Raw genomic sequence first — 20,763 nt, 5'->3', positions numbered from 1 at the left:
ACATGTTAAATTATAACGATTTTTTTTTTTTTACTATCGTTCTTTATTAAGAGATTTTATTTTTAGAGCAATTTTAGCTTTGCAAAGTAATTGCATGTAAAGTACAGAAAGTTTCTATGTCCCCTTCACTCCCCTCAAAGGTTTCCTCTATTATTAACAACTTATGTTACTGTGGCCACAGGACTGGAAAAGGTCAGTTTTCATTCCAATTCCAAAGAAAGGCAATGCCAAAGAATGCTCAAACTACTGCACAATTGCACTCATCTCACATGCTAGTAAAGTAATGCTCAAAATTCTCCAAGCCAGGCTTCAGCAATACGTGAGCCGTGAACTCCCTGATGTTCAAGCTGGTTTTAGTAAAGGCAGAGGAACCAGAGATCAAATTGCCAACATCCACTGGACCATGGAAAAAGCAAGAGAGTTCCAGAAAAACATCTATTTCTGCTTTATTGACTATGCCAAAGCCTTTGATTGTGTGGATCACAATAAACTGTGGAAAATTCTGAAAGAGATGGGAATACCAGACCACCTGACCTGCCTCTTGAGAAATCTGTATGCAGGCCAGGAAGCAACAGTTAGAACTGGACATGGAACAACAGACTGGTTCCAAATAGGAAAAGGAGTATGTCAAGGCTGTATATTGTCAGCCTGCTTATTTAACTTCTATGCAGAGTACATCATGAGAAACACTGGACTGGAAGAAACACAAGCTGGAATCAAGATTGACGGGAGAAATATCAACAACCTCAGATATGCAGATGACACCACCCTTATGGCAGAAAGTGAAGAGGAGCTAAAATGCCTCTTGATGAAAGTGAAAGAGGAGAGCGAAAAAGTAGGCTTAAAGCTCAACATTCAGAAAACGAAGATCATGGCATCCGGTCCCATCACTTCATGGGAAATAGATGGGGAGACAGTGGAAACAGTGTCAGCCTTATTTTTTTGGGCTCTAAAATCACTGCAGATGGTGACTGCAGCCATGAAATTAAAAGATGCTTACTCCTTGGAAGAAAAGTAATGACCAACCTAGACAGGATATTCAAAAGCAGAGACATTACTTTGCCGACTAAGGTCCGTCTAGTCAAGGCTGTGGTTTTTCCTGTGGTCGTGTATGGATGTGAGTTGGACTGTGAAGAAGGCTGAGCATGAATATAGCTGACATAAACATTCACACGGAAGTTTTTGTGTAGACATAAATTGGGTAAATATCTAGGAGGGTAACTGCTGGAATGTATGGTAAACCTATATTTAGTTCTGTAAGAAACTGCTAAACTGTTCTCCAAGAGGCTATACCATTTTGCATTTCCCACTAGCCATGAATAAACTGTTGGGTTTATTTATGGGTTGTTATGTTAATTTATGGGTTGTTATGTTGAGTTTTAGGAATTCTCTGTATATTTTGTATACAAGTCCTTCAGGAGATATGTCTACTGAAAATATTTTCTCCTAGTCTGTGGCCTAGTGTCTTGTCATTACCTTTTGAAGAGAAGAAGTTTTGTAATTAAAAAAATTTTAAGTCCATCTTATTTCTTTCATGCTTTTGGAACTGTACAAAAATTCATTGCTAAACACTAGGTCACCTAGATTTTCTATGTTATCTTCTATAAGGTTTATAGTTTTTTGTTTCACATTTAGGTTTCTGATCCATTTTGGGTTAATTTTGTGAATGATATAAGGCCTGTTAAATATATATACATTTGCGTGTAAATGTTCAGTTGTTCTAGCACCCTTGCATCCTCGGTTGAAAAGACTATCCTTTCTCCACTAAATTGCCTTTGCTCCTTAAAGATCAGTTCACTGTTTATTTGAGTCCATTCTGTTCAACTGATACGTTTATCTCTTCTTTCACCAATACCGCACCATCTTGATTTCTATAGCTTTATGGTAAGTCTTGAAATCAAGAAGTGTCAGTCTTCCGACTTTGTTCTTTCTTCTTCAGTACTGTGTTGACTATTCTGGGTGTTGTGCCATTCCACAAAAATCTTTAGAATCAGTTTGTCAAGATACAGAAAATAACTTGATGGGATTCTGATTGGGACTGCAGAGAATATATAGATTAAGTTAGGGAAAAACTGATATTTTAACAACATTGAGTCTCTTCAGCCATGAACATGGACTATCCACACAGATTTTGACTTTATTTCATCAGAGTTTTACACTTTTCCTTATTAAGACCTTGCATGTATTTTGCTAAATTTATACCTAATTCAACTTTTATTTTGGTACTAAGGTAAGTGCTGATGTGTTTTTTATTTCAAATTCTAATTTTTACTGCTAGTATATAGGAAAGCAATTGACTTGATCTATTAATTTTTACCACTGTTTTTAGAGTCGAGTAGAAAAAAGTTGTCTATATGTTGGTGAATGCAAAATAAAAACACAGAAAATCTGATCCCTGAGTCTGTGAAAAATAACATATTTGGCTCTCTACCCACACCAGAATCAGACATCTTAGAGAGTGCCCATAATGATAAAGAAATTTTATTTAATAATTTTTCCATTTGTGATACATTTTTAAAACTCAAGCAGCAAACTTGAAATAAGATTCCTGAACAAATACTCCAGCCACATGAACTAAAGTCATATTAAGAGCACCCTGTGCACCAGAAAATGTTGATGAGAAGAACATGCATGTAGTCTCGTGATGCAATAGAGCAATAGGTTAAAAAAACACTTCTATTAAACTGTGCTACAGTTCAGAAAAACTACATCATGGTCATAAATTCTTTAAGCTTCTAATCCAGTCACAGATGAACTTCCATGAGTGGATTAGATACCTGACAAGTCCAGGTACAGTCATCTTTTTTACTACTTTTACTTAGGCTTATAATATATAGTATTAGAAGTAGATATATTATTCCAGGGAACTAAAATTACAAAATCATAAAGGGTTTTGGAACTCTTAGCTGTTCAGTCAGAGTGAGTGAATGGAAGTAGCTTTCAGTTGGTGGTGGTTTTCTGCTCCCAACTGTATAAGGCAGTTTGGCCAACTGGTAAACTCTCAAGATTTGGTACTAAATTATTTTTTCTATTTAAATATCCACCCTCAAAAGCTAAAAAGTCAACTGCACAGCAATTCTAAAACAAGCTTACCCAACACTCTCTAAACAGTTTCTCCTTAAAAAAAAAAACAAACAAACAGCTCTGATATATGATGTATTATCATCCATTTGAAGTATAAAGTTCAGTAGCTTTTAGTATATTCACAGAAGTGTGCAACCATTGCCACAATCAAACATTGTCCTCACACCTCTAGTGACTTCCCTGGTGGTTCAGTGGCTAAGAATCCACGCTTGCAATGCAAGGGGCCCCCTTTCAACCCTTGGCCACAGAACTAGATCCCACACGCTGCAACTGAAGATCCTGTGTGCCACAACACAGACCTGGTGCAGACAAATACGTATTTTTTAAAAATGTTACTTCCTTACACCTCCAGAAACATCCATTCCCTTCAGCCATCACTGCTTCATGATCCCCATCTCCTGGGGCCCTAGGTAATCATGTCTACTTTCTGCATCTATAGATTTGTCTCTTCTGGACATTTTATATAAATGGAACCATACAATAGATGGTCCTTTGTGACTGGCTTTTCATTTAGCATAATGTTTTCCAGTTTATGTACAGCATGTATTAGTAGTTCATTCCTTTTTTCCGTCTAATAATACTCAATTGTATGGACTAACCACATCTTACTTATCCATTGGTTAGTGGATGGACATTGGGGTTGTTCCTATTTGGGGTCTGTTATAAAAAACACTGCTATGAACACTGATGTACAAATGTTTCTGTGGACACATATTTTTGTTTCTACTGGGCACACACATAGGAGTGGAACTGCCACACTAAAGAGAAGTGGCAGGAGGAAAAGCAGGTGATATAGGGCCCTGGGAGCCAAATGAAACAAGTGTTTCCAGGAGACGGGAGTCAAGTCAAAGTAAGAATGAATGGTCAAAAAAAAGATCACGAAAGAGGTGACTGTGTGTTAGCACTAGGGACCTTGAGAGTGGCATCTGGTGGAATGATGGTTCAAGAGAAAATGAGGAAGAATAACCGGAGGCAGTGATCACAGCCAACTTTTTTTTAAAAAGGAGTTTGTTTAAAGAAAAATGGGGCAAAAATAGGAAGGAGATGTGAGGTTGAGAAGGGAGAAACACTGGTATGTTAGTGTTCCGATGGGAATGATCCCATAAGAGAGGGAATGAGATGATGCAGGCGAGAGCGGGGGACTGCTGGGCCACCTGCTGAAGGGACGAGAGAATGGGACCTGCTCACAAGTGGGGAGCTGCCATTCGTGGGGTGCAGACATGGTTCTCCTGTAGTTACCAGAGAGGCGGGTCCACATGGGCACAGGGGCAAGTAGCACAGGGGGTGGGAGTTTTCATCTGATACCTCTGTTTTCTCAGCAAGGTGAGAAGTGAGGTCATCAGCCAAGGGCGAGGGAGGGGAAGGAGGTAATGGAGGACTGAGAAAGGAGAAGGCGTGGAGTTGTCATCTCAGTAAGCAGGAAAGATAACAGGCCACGAAAAACACACGACCTGCCAGGCAGCGTTGAGGGCCACTGAGGTCAGCAACTGGGGGTTTAAACTGAGGCCAGTCACATGGCTGTATGGCAGGAGAGGGGTCAAGGGTATGACTGGAGGTGAGGGGCTGAGGTCAGGGGAGAGGTTAAAGAAGCTGGTTGCTATGGCAGTGAAGGAGGGACAGGAACATTTATTAGAGAGAGCAGTCAACAGCCAGACCCTTGAGGGCTCAAGGAGTTGGAGGGAGTGACCTGGGGAGGTAGGACGCATACAGTTCGCTGGATGTCAGGGCCTTCTCCCTGGGCCTATTCCCTCCACTGATCCCTCTTAGGACCAGCTGAGTTAGCTCACTGCTCAGACTGGCTGGTTCGTCTTTCCCCCTTTTACCATCCTGAGGGCACCTCCTAGAACCGCTTGGGCACAGCCTGCTTGATCTTCTCAGAGTCTCCGAGTAAGCTGAGTGTGCAAAATTTCCAACCATAACAACATGATTCACCACGTGCTGGTTCCGAATGCTTTTTTTCATTTTTGGTACCAGACTTGTCTCTAGGTCTTAGGGCACAAAGATAAAAATGACATCTATAAACCAAGTTATAAAATCCGTAGAGTGGTGTGCTCCAGTACTGTCATTCCAGAGCAAGGGCCAGCTGCAACAGGAACAAAGAATTGTGTTCACTCTAATTTCTATTGTATGGAGAATTTTTAACGTTAAAAAAAAAAAGCTTAAATACCTGCTACATGATGAAATACTTAATTTCTTTAAATAGAACTCAATGTACTACTTTGCCCACTCCTTAGATAACTCAGCTTAGTTCCTCCCTGGGAACTGAGCACCCACCAAGGAGTGACAGTCACCAACACCTGCAGAGCCATTCGGAGGAAAGGAAAAGGCTGCTGGAAAAACACTTCTCAGATTCCTAACAGGAATTTCAACTGCACATCTGAACATCGTCTTTTATACAAAATGTGCATATCTTAAAGCTCCAAAAGTTCAATATTACGCTGGTGGCACTAATTTTTACCTTTGGGATGCTAAACATCTGCTAAACATGGGCACTGTCTCCACCTGTGCTTCAGTGTAAGCTCGTGTACACATCCACGAGGGAGCACACAGCAGGCCGCACAGGCTCATGCAGCAACGGCTTTAGAAGCAAGGAGCTGAGGCAGATGTCCATCACTAGGAGCATGGATATGTAAATTCTGGTACATTCAAACCATGGAAATACATGCAGAAGACATTGAACCAGATTTATATGCGCTTTCCAGGTGGCACAGTGGTGAAGAATCTGCCTGCCAATGCAGGAGACCTAAGAGACATGGGCTCGATCCCTGGGTTGGGAAGATCCCCTGAAGAAGGAAATGGCAACCCACTCCAGTAGTCTTCCCTAGAAAATCCCATGGACAGAGGAGCCTGGTGGGCTACAGTCCATGGGGTCGCAGAGAGCACACAGATTTATATATGGCCACATAGACGGGTATCATAAACAACACTGAGCGAAAAAGAATCAGGTAGACATTCGGAGCCCAAATCCATGCACATACATTACAAAACAAAAACAGGCAACACAATTAACAAAAATGAGTAAGAAAAATGAGAAATATACCAGCATGGGTGCCTATGCTGGGCAAGGGCCACAGAAGTGGAAATTTAAATAAAATGCAAACAAAGATGCCTGTGCCGTGAATCAAAGAGTAGCAACAACTTGATGTTATGTGTCTGAGGTGGTGGTGGTCATAGGGAAGGGGAACAGCCGTTAGTAGGTGTGGACTTTGTGTACTTGCAGATTTCCAGTGTGTCTAGACCTTGTAAATCAGGCTCCGGAGACATCTACAATGTGCCGTGACCTGCACCCAACAGTCTATCACACAGATAAGATAACTCTATCACCATGCCATGTTTTGCTACAATCGTCATCTCGATGTAAGGATGGTATTTAATAGGAACTAGAAAGCTAAATTAGCTCATGCTCAATCTAATGCAGAGTAAAGCTTTGAAATAAATTCAGAAAGAATGGTAGATGAAAAGACTCCTATAGAACTGAACTTGACACCGTGATGAGTAACTTAGCACACGAAATACCACACAGCAGACCCTGTTAACCACGTGTCCAAGCTCATCCTGACAGCTGGAGCTGACTTTAAAAATGTGTGTGTGCTTCACATTAGAATAAATACATGCTTCCTACAGGCTTCTGGTTTCTAACACACTTTCTGTTCTCTATCTCTAAACTAAAAATTATAGCCTAAAATAAAACCAGCTACAAGGAGGAGACCAGCACAGGCGGAAATCAAATGAACTCGTGTGTCGTGAGAAATTGCCATTCACGAGGCTCCGGCTCCAGGGAGATGATACAATGCAAAGCCTGGGGCCGGAACAGCTCCCGGTCTGATCAACCAAGACTCATGGCCCCCATTCCTACTCTAGGGGGAGGTTTTGTGTGATCCTGGAACAATTGCTCAGGTTTCTTTGCCTCCCTTTCCCTGAGTGACACTGAGCTCCTGGCAACAAAGACAGCCGATGAATGAGCGCTGGAAGAAGGGTCAGGAGTTCTTGTTTCGTTCCCAGCTTATTACCTATAAAAGGGGCGATTACAACCAATCCCCAGTAGGCTACATACGACCTCTGTTACTTGGAAAATAAAAATATGAAAACCCTGGAGACCTGTTATAAATGCTGATCCTGGAGTCCTTGTCAAGAGACCCCTTACAATGGAGACTATTGTTCAACAAGATCCATATAGCGGGCAAATCTCCTCAAAGGGCTAAGACAGACACACTTTAGAAAAAACTGTTCTAAGGAGAAGTTGAACAAAGATTCTTCTAAACCTGTTTACCTGTTCTGAGGATGTTCTTAGCACAAGACAAGGCGGCCCTGAAAAGCTTTTGAATTTAAGCTGAAATAATTTGATTTGCTCCACAAAATTCCTTCACATCCTTCTTTTGCTTACTGTAACAATAAAATATCCTGAAAATATTTCTACATAGAAAATATTTCTACGTGAATTCTCTCATGAAAATTATGAATCCCATTAACAACAAATGAAGAAGTATACAGGAAACACTAAGTATTAAATCTCCCATCAGTCTTAAACCAATTTCTTGCATTCCATGAACTTCTCAGTCCCTGCAATGCTGAGAAAAGTCCCTGAGCATCTGAGTTGCACGGAACACGGCGGGACCTAAGGACACGCGGGTACAGTGGCAGCACCGCTCAGTGCAAGGTAGGCGAACTCCACCTAAAGGCATATGGCAGCTCCAAGAGCGAGGGCGGGCTGACCCTGTCACCGTTCACCTTCCCTGACCCACGTCTGCCATGGTGTCACTTCATCTTTGTTCTATTCTCCTGGAAGCTACCCCTTCAGGAGGCAGTGTGGGTGTGCACTTGGATCCCAGTTCCATCCTGCATGCTTCCCATTAAGGGGAGGGTAACAAACCTGAGCGCCACCCGTTCGGTGGGTAACAGATGAGGTGGTGTTACTAGGGAGAGGCCACGTTTACACAGACAGAGTTATCCGTGAGGAGGGTGAGGCTTGTTGGTGACTGAATGTGGTTCCAGAGGGCCCAGGGGAATACCCGTGTGGGGGCCGCTGTGGAAGAATGACCTGTGGGAGAAGCTCAGAGCAGGGAGTGGCGAGTGAGGGTGAAGGGAAGGGGTTGTCAGAACCGCTAGGTCCCATCTGGGACCGTCCTGAGGACGATGCTTCTCAGCTGGCCCCAGAGGCTGGGGAGAGCTTCCCGTCAGTGCCTGTCAGGAGCTTCTACTCAGTCTTCCAGTCTCAGTGAGTGAAAACCTGCCTTTTGCCTTGGAAAAGCTCTGCGCTGGATGGTGGGCACTAAGGGGGCAGGGGGCCCTCAACTAGGACAGGAGGGACAGGGCTCCAGGCCAGTGGACTGGTTCTAATTCAGCCACTGCCACGGTTTGCTCCGTGAGCACACTCCATGTGGGTGAGGGGAGCGCCCACTCCATACCTCGAAACCAGTAAGAATTCTAAATACAAAGAAATGTAATTTAATGTTTTTAGTTATTACTACATCTCTGTAGCTGAGGGATGCAAGTATATTGTCCATCCCCATTTGTCCATCACCTTGGAGAAAAGATGAAAACCACTGAGAATCTTCACATCCATAGCTACTAGGCAGGTAAAGAGCAAGAAAGTTATATGGTCTCTCTGTGAAAATCTGGAGCATGTGGGTGCGGCCCTCCCCCACCACCAGCAATGCCCACCTTCTGCAGAATGACTCTCCCAACATTCCCAGAGCACGGCATGAAGCCGGGACCCCCATCACAGCACTGTCATGACACACAGAGAATCTGGAGCCAGCCAGTGAGGGCGTGTACGAACAACGAGCCACAACTGAAAAATAACACAGAAATATTTACACAGGGCCTACAGATGCTAATTTGTTCTAAGGGCTTTGACATGTAGTAATTCATTTAGTGCTGACAACCATCCTATGAAGTAGGTACTCTTATTTTCTCTGTTTGAAAAAACCAAGGCACAGAGAAGTTAAACAAATTTCCCAGGATCACAGAGCCAAGGAAATGGCAGCATGTGATTAGAAACCAGGCACGCCACAGACTACAGTGTGGAGCAGTTAAAAAGAGAAGGAAGCACACTGATTTAGGATGGGAGACTGAAGATTCCGATTTCTCTCTGATATCAAAAGAGTATCAAAACAACAAAGAAATTAAAAAGGCACAACTCATAATAATGAAGGAAATGGGAAGGAGACCGTTAAGAACATGGGATATTTCTACAAACTTCTGGAAATCCAAAAATAGATGAAAGAGTAGAAGACGAGGAAACTGAGTGGAGGAAACTGGGCCCAGAGCCCCAAAGGAGGGAGCTTCAGCTATGAAGGAAGCTGACCAGTTAGAAACTGGGAAAGTTCCAGACCTGCACACTCCCTTGTGACGGTGGACACAGTGACAGGGGGGCTCCTCCCCTCCCCACAGCCCCGTGTGCAAATGTTTTACAGCTAAGTAACAACCCTTATGCACGTGCACATGTGCAAGACATGGGCCACACACGCACACACAAAACACACACACAGAAGACCTATTTACTAAACACAGGAAGGGAACTTTCTTGGGGTGAGGAGACTAAGGAGCTGAGCAACATGGTCTGTATTCAGGTCATGGGGCATGGGCAGCACATTCTGCCCGTCAGAGTCATCTATCACAGAGCTAAGCCTCTGCTAGCAGGAAAACGTCACTTTTATGACGATATCCTGAGCCAGCCGTGCTAGAAACAGACAGCCAAGAATCACCAGACATTTGAGAAAAGCCATCATAAAAACAGAGAAAGACAGACACACTGCCATGCACACATACCCCAGGGTGAAAGAAAGAAAATGAACCTCAGAGGAAACAATTCAGGTAACTCAAACAATTCAAGGAGCAGAAGATATGCTTGTTTGCTTTTTTAAAAAAGATGATAGCCTCAGAGAGAACTAAGAAAATTTTGCATTCATACGGACAGTGTAGACTCTCATGAGAAAGGAAAAGCTAGAAAACCAGAAAGAATTCATAGAAATTACCAAATGTTTGTCAAAAGGAAAACTTCAACAGGAGAGTGAGGGAATCTAGTCTAAGAAATTTACAAAACAGAATTAAGAGATGCTAGAAAAAAACAAGTTTCCCAGGGACTCAGCCATCAAGAATCCGCCTGTAATACAGGAGACACAGGAGACATGGGTTTGATCCCTGGGTCTGTAAGATCCCTGGAGGAGGGCATGGTAACTCACTCCAGTATTCTCGCCTGGGGAATCCCATGGACAGGGGAGCCTGGAGGGCTACAGTCCATAAGGCTGCAGAGTCGAACACGACTGAAGCAACTGAGCACACACAGCTCAGAAAAGGAACAAATTAAACCAAATTAAACAGAATGAAGAAAACACTAACAGAAAGTAAACAAATAAGTAAAACAGAAAACAAAAATACAGAAAAAGTAAAACCAAAAGTTAGTTCTTTGAAAGATCTAGGAAATTGATAAACCTCTAGCTAAACAGATTAAGAACCCAATGGAGTATTACTCAGCCACTAAAAAGAATACATTTGAATCAGTTCTAATGAGGTGGATGAAACTGGAGCTGATTATACGGAGTGAAGTAAGCCAGAAAGAAAAACACCAATACAGTATACTAACGCATATATATGGAATTTAGAAAGATGGTAACGATAACCCTGTATGTGAGACAGCAAAAGAGACACAGATGTATAGAACAGTCTTTTGGACTCTGTGGGAGAGGGCGAGGGTGGGATGATTTGGGAGAATGGCATTGAAACATGTATAATATCATATCTGAAACGAATCGCCAGTCCAGGTTCGATGCATGATACAGGATGCTTGGGGCTGGTGCACTGGGATGACCCAGAAGGATGGTATGGGGATGGAGGTGGGAGGGGGGTTCAGGATGGGGAACACGTATACACCCGTGGTGGATTCATATTGATGTATGGCAAAACCAATACAATATTGTAAAGTAAAAAAAAATAATAATAATAAATAATAAAAGAAAAAAAAGATTAAAAAGAAAAAAAACAATAAAAAGGAAGACACAAATACCAGTATCAGGAAGAAACAAAATCTGAACAGCTTTCTGTATCTACTGAAGACACAATGCATAATTTAAGAATTTCTCAGGCCCAGATCATTTTACTGAGAAATTATGTCAGACATACAGGGATAAATAATACCAACCCTATATGACCTCTTGGGCTTCCCAGGTAGCTCTGTAGTAAAGAATCCACCTGTCAGTACAGGAGACACAGGTTCAATCCCTGGGTCAGAAAGGTCCCCCAGAGGAGGAAATGGCAACCCACTCCAGTATTCTTGCCTGGAAAATCCCACAGATCGGGGAGCCTTTGGGGCCACGGAGTGGAGAGTCAGACACGACTCAGCAACTGAGCATGCACACATACGACCTATCTCAGAAAAAAAGGGGAGCGGCTTCCCTGGGGGTCCAGAGGTTAAGAATTTACCTTGCAGCGCAGGAGATACCACTTCAGCCCCTGGTCCAGGAAGACTCCATATGCTGCAGGGCGACTAAGCTTGTGTGCCACAATTACTGAGTCCACGTGCCACAACTACTGACGCCCAGACACCTAGAGCCTGGGTTCCACAACAAGAGAAGCCACTGAAGGCAGAAGCCTGAGCCCTGGAACTACAGAGTAGCCCCAACTCGCTGCAACTGGAGAAAATCCTCTGCAGCAGGCAAGATCCAACATATCCAAAGATAAAAAATTAAAGAAAACCTCTTAAAAAAGACTCAGCAATTTCACTATGAGGAATTCACCCAAGAAAAATGAAGACATATATACATGAAAAAGCATGTACAAGAGTGTTCACTGCAGCTTCATTCATAATAGTAAAAATACAGAAATGACCAAAATGTTCATCAACTAGTGAATGGATAAGAAAATTGTGGTATGTTCATACCATGGAATACTATTAAGCAATGTAAAGAAAGACACTATACACAGTGACATGGATGAATCTCAAAAGCATTATGTTGAATTTAAAAAGTCAGACACAAAGAATACTCACTGTGTTGTTCCATTTATATGAAAACAAAAGACAATTCAATTTATAGTGATAGAAAGCATTTCAATGATAGTCTTTGACTGGGAGTAGGAGGGACTAGCAATGGCACCCCACTCCAGTACTCTTGCCTGGAAAATCCCATGGACGGAGGAGCCTGGTGGACTGCAGTCCATGGGGTCGCTAAGAGTCAGACACGACTGAGCGACTTCCCTTTCACTTTTCACTTTCATGCACTGGAGAAGGAAATGGCAACCCACTCCAGTGTTCTTGCCTGGAGAATCGCAGGGACGGGGAAGCTGGTGGGCTTCCGTCTATGGGGCTGCAGAGAGTCGGACATGACTGAAGCAACTTAGCAGCAGCAGCAGGAGGGACTAGGGCTTCCCTGGCAGCTCAGCTGGTAAAGAATCTGCTTGCAATGCAGGAGACCCTGGTTCAATTCCTGGGTTGGGAAGATCCCCTGGAGAAGGGATAGGTGACCCACTCCAGCATTCATGGGCTTCCCTGGTGGCTCAGACAGTAGAGACTCCACCTGCAATGTGGGAGACCTGGGTTCAATCCCTGGGTTGGGAAGATCCTGTGGAGGAGGGCATGGCAACCCACTCCAGTATCCTTGCCTGGAGAATCCCATTGGCAGAGAGGAGCCTGGAGGGCTACAGTTCACGGGGTCACAAAAAGTAGGATATGACTGAGCAACTAAACACAGCACAGGAGGGACTAATTGCAGAGGGAAAGGAGGGAACTTTCTGGAGTTATGGAAATAGTCTTAGTCGCTTTGTGGTGGTTCTTACATGGGTGCATACAAATATGAATTGTGAACATTTAAAATGGGTGCATTTGTGGTATGCAATTCACACATCAATAAAATTGATTTAAAACCACGTACAAAATGATGCAGAGAATCCTTGCCTCGTTCAGTTTTATCTGCAATATTAATTGTGTCAGATTGAGATTTGCACAAACCAAACTGTAAAGATACAGAGGAATTCAGAGTTTTCCGTCAATATACATATATGGAACTACGTGGGAAAACCCTGACACTTCATTTTGCTTTCATCATAGTGAAGGACTTCTTAGGATTGAGCATAGGTCTTTTAGTTGCCGGAGGAAGCATAATGCAAGTATTCTGGGTCATATTTTAAGTTTTAATGATAAATCCTTTTACTCTACGAGTTTACTTCAAGCAAAATTATTTTCCTGCCTTAGCTATGATGTCATAACTTTTAGCAGTGCCTTCTCATAAACATGCAAATATCACTGTTTAAACATATATATGGAATTTAGAAAGATGTTAATGATAACCCTGTATGCAAGACAGCAAAAGAGACACAGATGTATAGAACAGACTTTTGGACTCTGTGGGAGAAGGAGAGGGTGGGATGATTTGGGAGACTCGCATTGAAACATGTGTAATATCATGTAAGAAACGAATCACCAGTCTAGGTTCAATACAGGATACAGGATGCTTGGGGCTGGTGCGCTGGGATGACCCAGAGAGATGATATGGGGAGGGAGGTGGGACGGGGGTTCAGGATTGGGAACTCATGTACACCAGTGGCGGATTCATGTCAATGTATGGCAAAACCAATACAGTAAAGTAAAATAAAGTAAAATTTAAAAAATAAAAAATAAATTGACAGAATTGACCTTCATAAAAAAAAAAAAGAAAAGATTAGCTCTGGGCACTAGCTGGATGGGCGGGTAATTCCAAAGGATTCCACACTGGTCTATTCCACTTGTTGGTTTCATCGTTCCCACAGATACTTCAGTCACCACTGTATCCCCAGTGTGCAGCACAGCACAGGCACACGGGCCCCTGGGAAATGCTGAAAGGATGAATGAAGGAACCCTCTCTAACCTAGAGATATTCTTGCAACAGGAAATGCCCTGGAGGAATGGCAGGTTCTTGTGCAGGAGCTAAACAGAATGACCGAGCTCAGGAGATGACAGAGACCAGAGAAAGATTGGCCCCATAGCACCCAGCATGTCTGTTCATGGTTCAACATGGAACCAGGACTGTAGAAAAGAGCGACCTTATGGGTTTTCCAGCCCTAGCACAAACTGTGAATATTAATCAAGCTTTGCAAAGCTCCAAGAGCACCTGTGTGCAATCTCAGGCAGTCAGCCTGTGGTGATTGGTATGGAAATCTCTAAAATCTCTAGGTAGGTTTTCAATTCTCTATCAAATGGCTTTTCATGTTTTCACCCTCCTGACAATCTTTCAGGTTGATACTGACTTCATCTATTGATTCATCAAATCAATCCGACTTGATGCCCAGAGAGGGATCTGTTCCTACCCTCTTTTACAATATTCCAGGTCTGATGTTAAGATCGTCGTTTCATTACTTGTACTGGTGGAGGAGTGAAAACTTGAAATGTTTCTGCAAGTGCCAAGAACCATAACTTTTATATTTAGAAATGAAACCACTCGAAGTAAGAGACGCATGATGGTCACAGTCAGAGGCCTCTTCTCCAGGACCTCTTCAAAGAAACGCAAGGCTGTGGGTCTCCAACTATTCCTTAAATCTTTTAATGACTAAAAGTAATTAAAAATTCTTGTAAGCATTCACATGTCTGTGTATATATTTAAGTCCTTAGACATCTTTTTTACATCATCTAGCTTTCCCTAGTTAGACTGCAAGTTCCATGAGGCAAGGGGCTTAACTGCTTGTGTGATGGTGAGTGCCACCTGGAAATATTGTTAGACCCACTGTGGGTGATCAGTCAGTGTAAGGTCTAGCAGGTGTCGTTGTTGCTTAGTCACTAAGTCATGTCCAATTCTTTGTGATCCCATGGGCTGTAGTCCACCAGGCTCCTCTGCCCATGGGATTTCCTCGGCAAAAATACTGGAGTGGGCTGCCATTTCCTTCTCCAGAGGATCGCTCCAACCCAGGGATCGAACTTGCATCTCCTACATTGGCAGGCGGATTCTTTACCATGAGGCTACAGGGAAGCCCAATAGCAAATGGAGATACTGCTTAACCTAAAAGGACAGTCAGCAATTACAGCTGTCTTTTTAAAATTACATTGTAGTTTGTAGCCACTTTATTTACAACTCCCCCAAATTGAAAGAAACCAAGAATCCTTCGGTAGATGACTGGATAAACGGATTATGAGGAACAGCTATACAATGCAATATTATTCAGTTTGAGAAGAAATGAGCTGTCAATTCATGAAATGACAGGGAGGGGATGTCCCTGGTGGTCCAGTGGCTGGGATTCTGCACTCCCAATGCAGGGCACAAGGGTTTAAATCCCTGGTCGGGGCACTAGATTCCTCATGCCCCAACTAAAAGATTCCTCATGCCCCAACTAAAAAGAGACTGCATGCCACAAATAAGACCTGGCACAGTCAAATACATAAATATTTTTTAAAGAAAAGACAAGGAGGAACTTAGATGCATATTACTAAGAACTCAATCTGATAAAGCTACATATTACATGATTCCAATTCTGTGACATTCAGGAAAAGACAAAAGTATAGAGACAGCATAAGGATCAGTGGTGGGAGGGAGGAAGGGCATGACAGAGAACTGAGGTGCAGCAGAGTTCTGCAGATGCTGGAACTATTCTCTATGATATTATAATGGTGGCATCGTGTATTTGTCAAAACCCACAGACTGTACAACACAGAGTGAACCCTAATGTCAACTGTGGAACTGAGTTAATAATACTGTATCAATATTAGTTCATCAACAGTAACAAATGTACTAAACTAATGAAAGATGTTAATAATAGTGGAAACTGTTTTGAGGAACTGGAGTTAACTCTGTACTTTCAATATAATTTTTCTTCAAACAAAAACTGATCTAAAAAGTAAAGTCTGTTAATTTAAAAATTATACTCTGAAATCAAGATTCCAGAGTTTTTAATATTACATCTTTCAACAGATATATTCTGATTGCAAAATTATTTTCCACTAAAATATTTTTAGAAGGATGTTGTAATGATTTCCTCTCTTGCATAACACTGCTGTAATGGCCCAGAAAAAATACACAGAAAACACTTTTCCCCAGTTGGAAACCTATTTAAACATTCAATTAAACATCAAATATACAATCCCATGAATATGGGGATGGGGAAACAATGGAAACAGTGAGAAACTTTATTTTGGGGGGCTCCAAAATCACTGCAGGTGGTGACTGCAGCCATGAAATTAAGACGCTTGCTCCTTGGCAGAAAAGCTATGACCAACCTAGACAGCATATTAAAGAGCAGAGACGTTACTCTGACAGCAGAGGTCCGTCTAGTCAAAGCTATGGTGTTTGCAGTCGTCATGTATTGATGTGAGAGTTGGACTATAAATAAAGCTGAGCACCAAAGAACTGATGCTTCTGAACTGTGGTGTTGGAGAAGACTCTTTAGAGTCCCTTGGAGTGCAAGGAGATCCAACCAGTCAATCCTAAAGGAAGTGAAAATGAAGTGAAGTCGCTCAGTTGTGTCCGACTCACTGCGACCCCGTGGACTGAAACCCTCCAGGATCCTCCGTCCATGGGATTCTCCAGGCAAGAATACTGGAGTGGGTTGCCATTTCCTTCTCCAGGGGATCTTCCTGACCCAGGGATCAAACCCAGGTCTCCTGCATTGCAGGCAGACGCTTTAACCTCTGAGCCACCATCGAACCAGTCAATCCTAAAGTAAATCAGTCCTAAATATTCACTGGAAGGACTGATGCTGAAGCTGAAGCTCCAATATTTTGGCTACCTGATTCGAAGAACTGACTCACTGGAAAAGACCCTGATGCTGGGAAAGATTGAAAGCAGGAAGACAAGGGGATGACAGGGGATGAGGTGGTTGGATGGCATCACCGACTCAATGGACATGAGACTGAGCAAGCTCCAGGAGTTGGTGATGGACAGGGAAGCCTGGCATGCTGCAATCCATGGGGTCTCAAAGAGTCAGACACGACTGAGCGACTGAACTGAACTGATTCAATCTCATGTTTAACTAACAGAAAAAGTGTATCCAATATAAAAAGAAATATTAATGGGAAAAAAATCAAGTATAAATAAAGCAGTTACTTTTCTCCTTACTCACATATTTTGAGAAAACTAAGCTCCAAAATTTCAAAATTCTATGCTGAGGAAATGGAATATTCCTTGCAAGTCTAGATTTTCTACTTTGGTCTGAAACCGCCTAATGCCTGTCTCCTACAGAGGATGGGTATTCAGGGTATCTGGAGGAACATCAAGGATGTCACAATTCTGCACTGTAACCAGTCTGAATGATATACTCCATGGGTATCCCCACACTGATAAAATCCCCCAAAGGAAAGGCCTGTGATTAATTAATACGGCTCTAATTATTAACAATACACTTACAACAATGGCTTCAGGAAGAAACACAACTCCAACTGACTCCACTTTAAATTCATGCCCTCAGGAGGGGTCTTAGGGCCTGGCATTTGCTCTTTTCGCCTGGTCCATTCAATCTCCCACTCTCCTATCCAACTCCACATATCTCCAACTCCAAATCCAACATCTAATACCTCTCTCCACTTCCTTGCTTTTGGCACCGACCTTGCAATTGCATGGAGAGAAGAGAAGCTTTCAGAAGAGACTTCGTGTGAGTTCCCAGCATCACTTACCCCGCCAGCTGCCTGGACCCTCCACTGCTCTCTCTGGACTGAGGTCGAACCTGTCCACTTGTGTTTGACCCCATCTGTCGCTCTCACACAGTCAAAGGCATCAGTCTAGCTCTTCTCACCCTTGAGGAAGCTGCCACAATGTTGTGAGTGACAGCATCAAGGTGTGACTCTGAATCTGCTCCAACTCATTTTTTAAAAGCCCTCACATATACATCATTCATGAAATATTCTTACAAAATTGTTTACACTTAATTAAGTCAATCCTCCAGCTCTAATTTCCAATATAATATAGGAACAGAGGGACTAAGGTTTTTAAAAAGAAACAAGGAAGAAAGGAAAGAAGGAAGGAAGAGAGTGAGGGAGGGGAGAAGAAAGGGAAAAAATGACAGACCTACACTGTGAAACAGCCTATAGGAAGCTGACCTGGATGCTTCGTAAGTCAACAGCACAGTCACTTCATCAAAGAGAATACGAGATCACAAAGGAACACCTAAAAACATTAGTCAACAGAGAAACACAAGGGCAGATAACACAACACGCTTATTAGAATGGATAAAGCAAACACAAAACAAAAGCTGTCAATACCAAGTGCTGACAAGGATGTGGAGTAACTGGAAATCACACATTGCTGACGAGAATGCAAAATGTTATAGTCATTGTGAAAGACAACTGGTGGTTCCTTATAATTTCAAATATTCCCTTAACATATCACACAGCAATCCCACTCCTAGGCATTTTATTCAAGTGAAATAAAAACCTATATTCACACAAAATACTCTGGGCAAATGCTTAGACTAGCTCTACCCAAAATTGCAAAGACTGGAAACAATGGAAATATTCCTTTTCTACAGAAGAACAAACTGTGGTGCATCCATACAATGAAATACTACTCAGTTAACACAAAGGAACTATTAATAAGCCAATAACATGGATGGATTTCAAATGCCTTATGCTAAGAGAAAGAAAACAGACCGAAAAGGCTATATGCTATATGATTCCGTGTGTATGATATTCTGGAAAAGGCAAGACTGTAGTGAAGAACCGATCAGTGACTGCCAGGGGTTAAGGATGGGGGAGGTTTGAGTACAGAGTAAATCTGAGCTCTCTTTTTTCCTAATCTCTTCATTTCTCTTAATGGAAGACTGTCAACACATTGGCTCATGAGAAAAAGCCAGTGGGCTCAAAAGATCCACCAGACTTAATTATCAAAAAATAAGACTGTTTCTCCAAGTCAATAAATGGAGGACTCCAAGCAGGAGGGGAAACATTTCTCCAGAAATGAGGGTTTTCTTATTGGCAGTTGAAAGCTCCTTGGTTGGCAATGAGCTAAAACAACCTCTCTTCGATTACTGTTTTAACTTATTAACATTTTAAGTTGGCTAAACCAAAGCTTTCACTAAGAGGCACCTTCACTAACTTTGGTGTTTCACAGTATGTTTATATGTTAAAAACTGTTCTTTGTATAATTCAGAGAAACTAAACAAAGACTGGTTAAAGGGAATGAATGTATATATAAACAAATATCAACTACAGTAAGAGAAATCACCAGTTAAAAACACTATCTTTTAGAGTTATTTTAGAAAGAATGTATACGTTTGGCTTTTATGCTTGAAGAAATGTGCATTTATGGTCATGATAGATTTAAGTTGCCATGTAATGAAATGCTGTTATCATGCAATAAAACAGATGATCCCCAAGATCCTTCTAAGAAATCTGTCCAGTCTCGGCAAGTGAAAGTGTTAGTTGTTCAGTCATGTTCGACTCTTTGCAACCGAATGGGCGTAGGCTGCCAGGCTCCTCTGTCCATGGAATTCTCTAGGCAAGAATACTGGAGTGGGTTGCCACTTCCTCCAGGGGAATCTTCCTAACCTAGGGATCAAACCCAGGTCTTCCGCATTGCAGGCAGATTCTTTACCATCTGAGCCACCAGGGAAGGGAAGTTTAAACCTCTGTTTTCTCTCCAATTTTATTATCACCAGTTATTTTGCAAATTTTTTGTCCTTTGGTTTTTAGATTAATATATAATCATGATTTTTAAAAATGTAAAGAAACAGAAAATTCAAAGGAAAAGAAATAACCCAGATCTTAAAAGCCAAAGAAAAACCAGTGCTGTTAACATTTGGATTACAACCATCCAGACCTTTTCCTATATAAATGCATACATGTAAACACATATTTATAAGTTTCTCACTTAGCATTATATCAAGGTTCTCTTCCCAATTATAAGGCTTTATATATAGTTTTATTTTCGTAGTGGCAAGGTATACCATTATAAGGAGAGGCTAACATTTAATATCAGACAAACAGCAGCTTTTCAGTCTTAAACCTTACATTCAACATTGTGAAAAACTTGTGAGTCTCCACTGTTAGTTTCTTCCTTTGGTGTCATTCTTAGAGTAAAAGGTTTCCCCATTCAAAGATCAACTAAATATTCATTTGTAATTCTTTCTAGTACTTTAATGATTTTCATTTTTATATTTATATCTTTAATTTTTTTGAATCTATATTTAAATGCTTAATTCAAAGAGGGGATTTAACTTTAATCACCCCCCACAAATAGCTAGCCAGCTGTCCTAACACCATTCAATAATCAATTTATCTTTTTCTTTGGACAGGAAATACCTATAACATACATCAAATATATGTATATCTACACTTTTGATTGGCTTCCCTGATGGCTCAGTTGGTAAAGAATCCTCCTGCAATGCAGGAGACTGGGGTTCAATCCCTTGGTTGGGAAAATCCCCTGGAGAAGGGAAAGGCTATCCACTCCAGTACTCTGGCCTAGAGAATTCCATGGACTATATGTCCATGGGGTCTCAAAGAGTTGGACACAACTGAGCGACTTTCACTTTCACAGCTTTTACAGCTCCTAAAAACTTTCTATTCTGTTCTATTTATCTGTCTGTCTATTCTGGTGCCAATACCACAGTTTTCAGTGCCTGTAGCTTTATAACATGATAAGGCAATCCCCTTTCCCTGCATTATTTTTTCCAAAACTCTTCATAGTCATTATCTCAGCATTTATTTGACCTGACTTACTAGACAGCATATTAAAAAGCAGAGACATTACTTGCCAACAAAGGTCCATCTAGTCAAAGCTATGGTTTTTC

General features: G+C 41.9%; 1 protein-coding gene across 1 annotated transcript in view; it reads right to left on the bottom strand.

The window, feature by feature from the left end:
• ANO10 (anoctamin 10) overlaps positions 1-20,763 on the bottom strand; it is a 220,132-nt gene that overhangs the window by 88,195 nt on the left and 111,174 nt on the right. The window lies entirely within an intron of this gene.

This window comes from Budorcas taxicolor, chromosome 1 (assembly GCF_023091745.1).
Source record: "Budorcas taxicolor isolate Tak-1 chromosome 1, Takin1.1, whole genome shotgun sequence".
Lineage (NCBI taxonomy): Eukaryota > Metazoa > Chordata > Mammalia > Artiodactyla > Bovidae > Budorcas > Budorcas taxicolor.
Note: the sequence above shows the minus strand (reverse complement) of the source record. Positions and strands in the feature narration are given on the sequence as shown.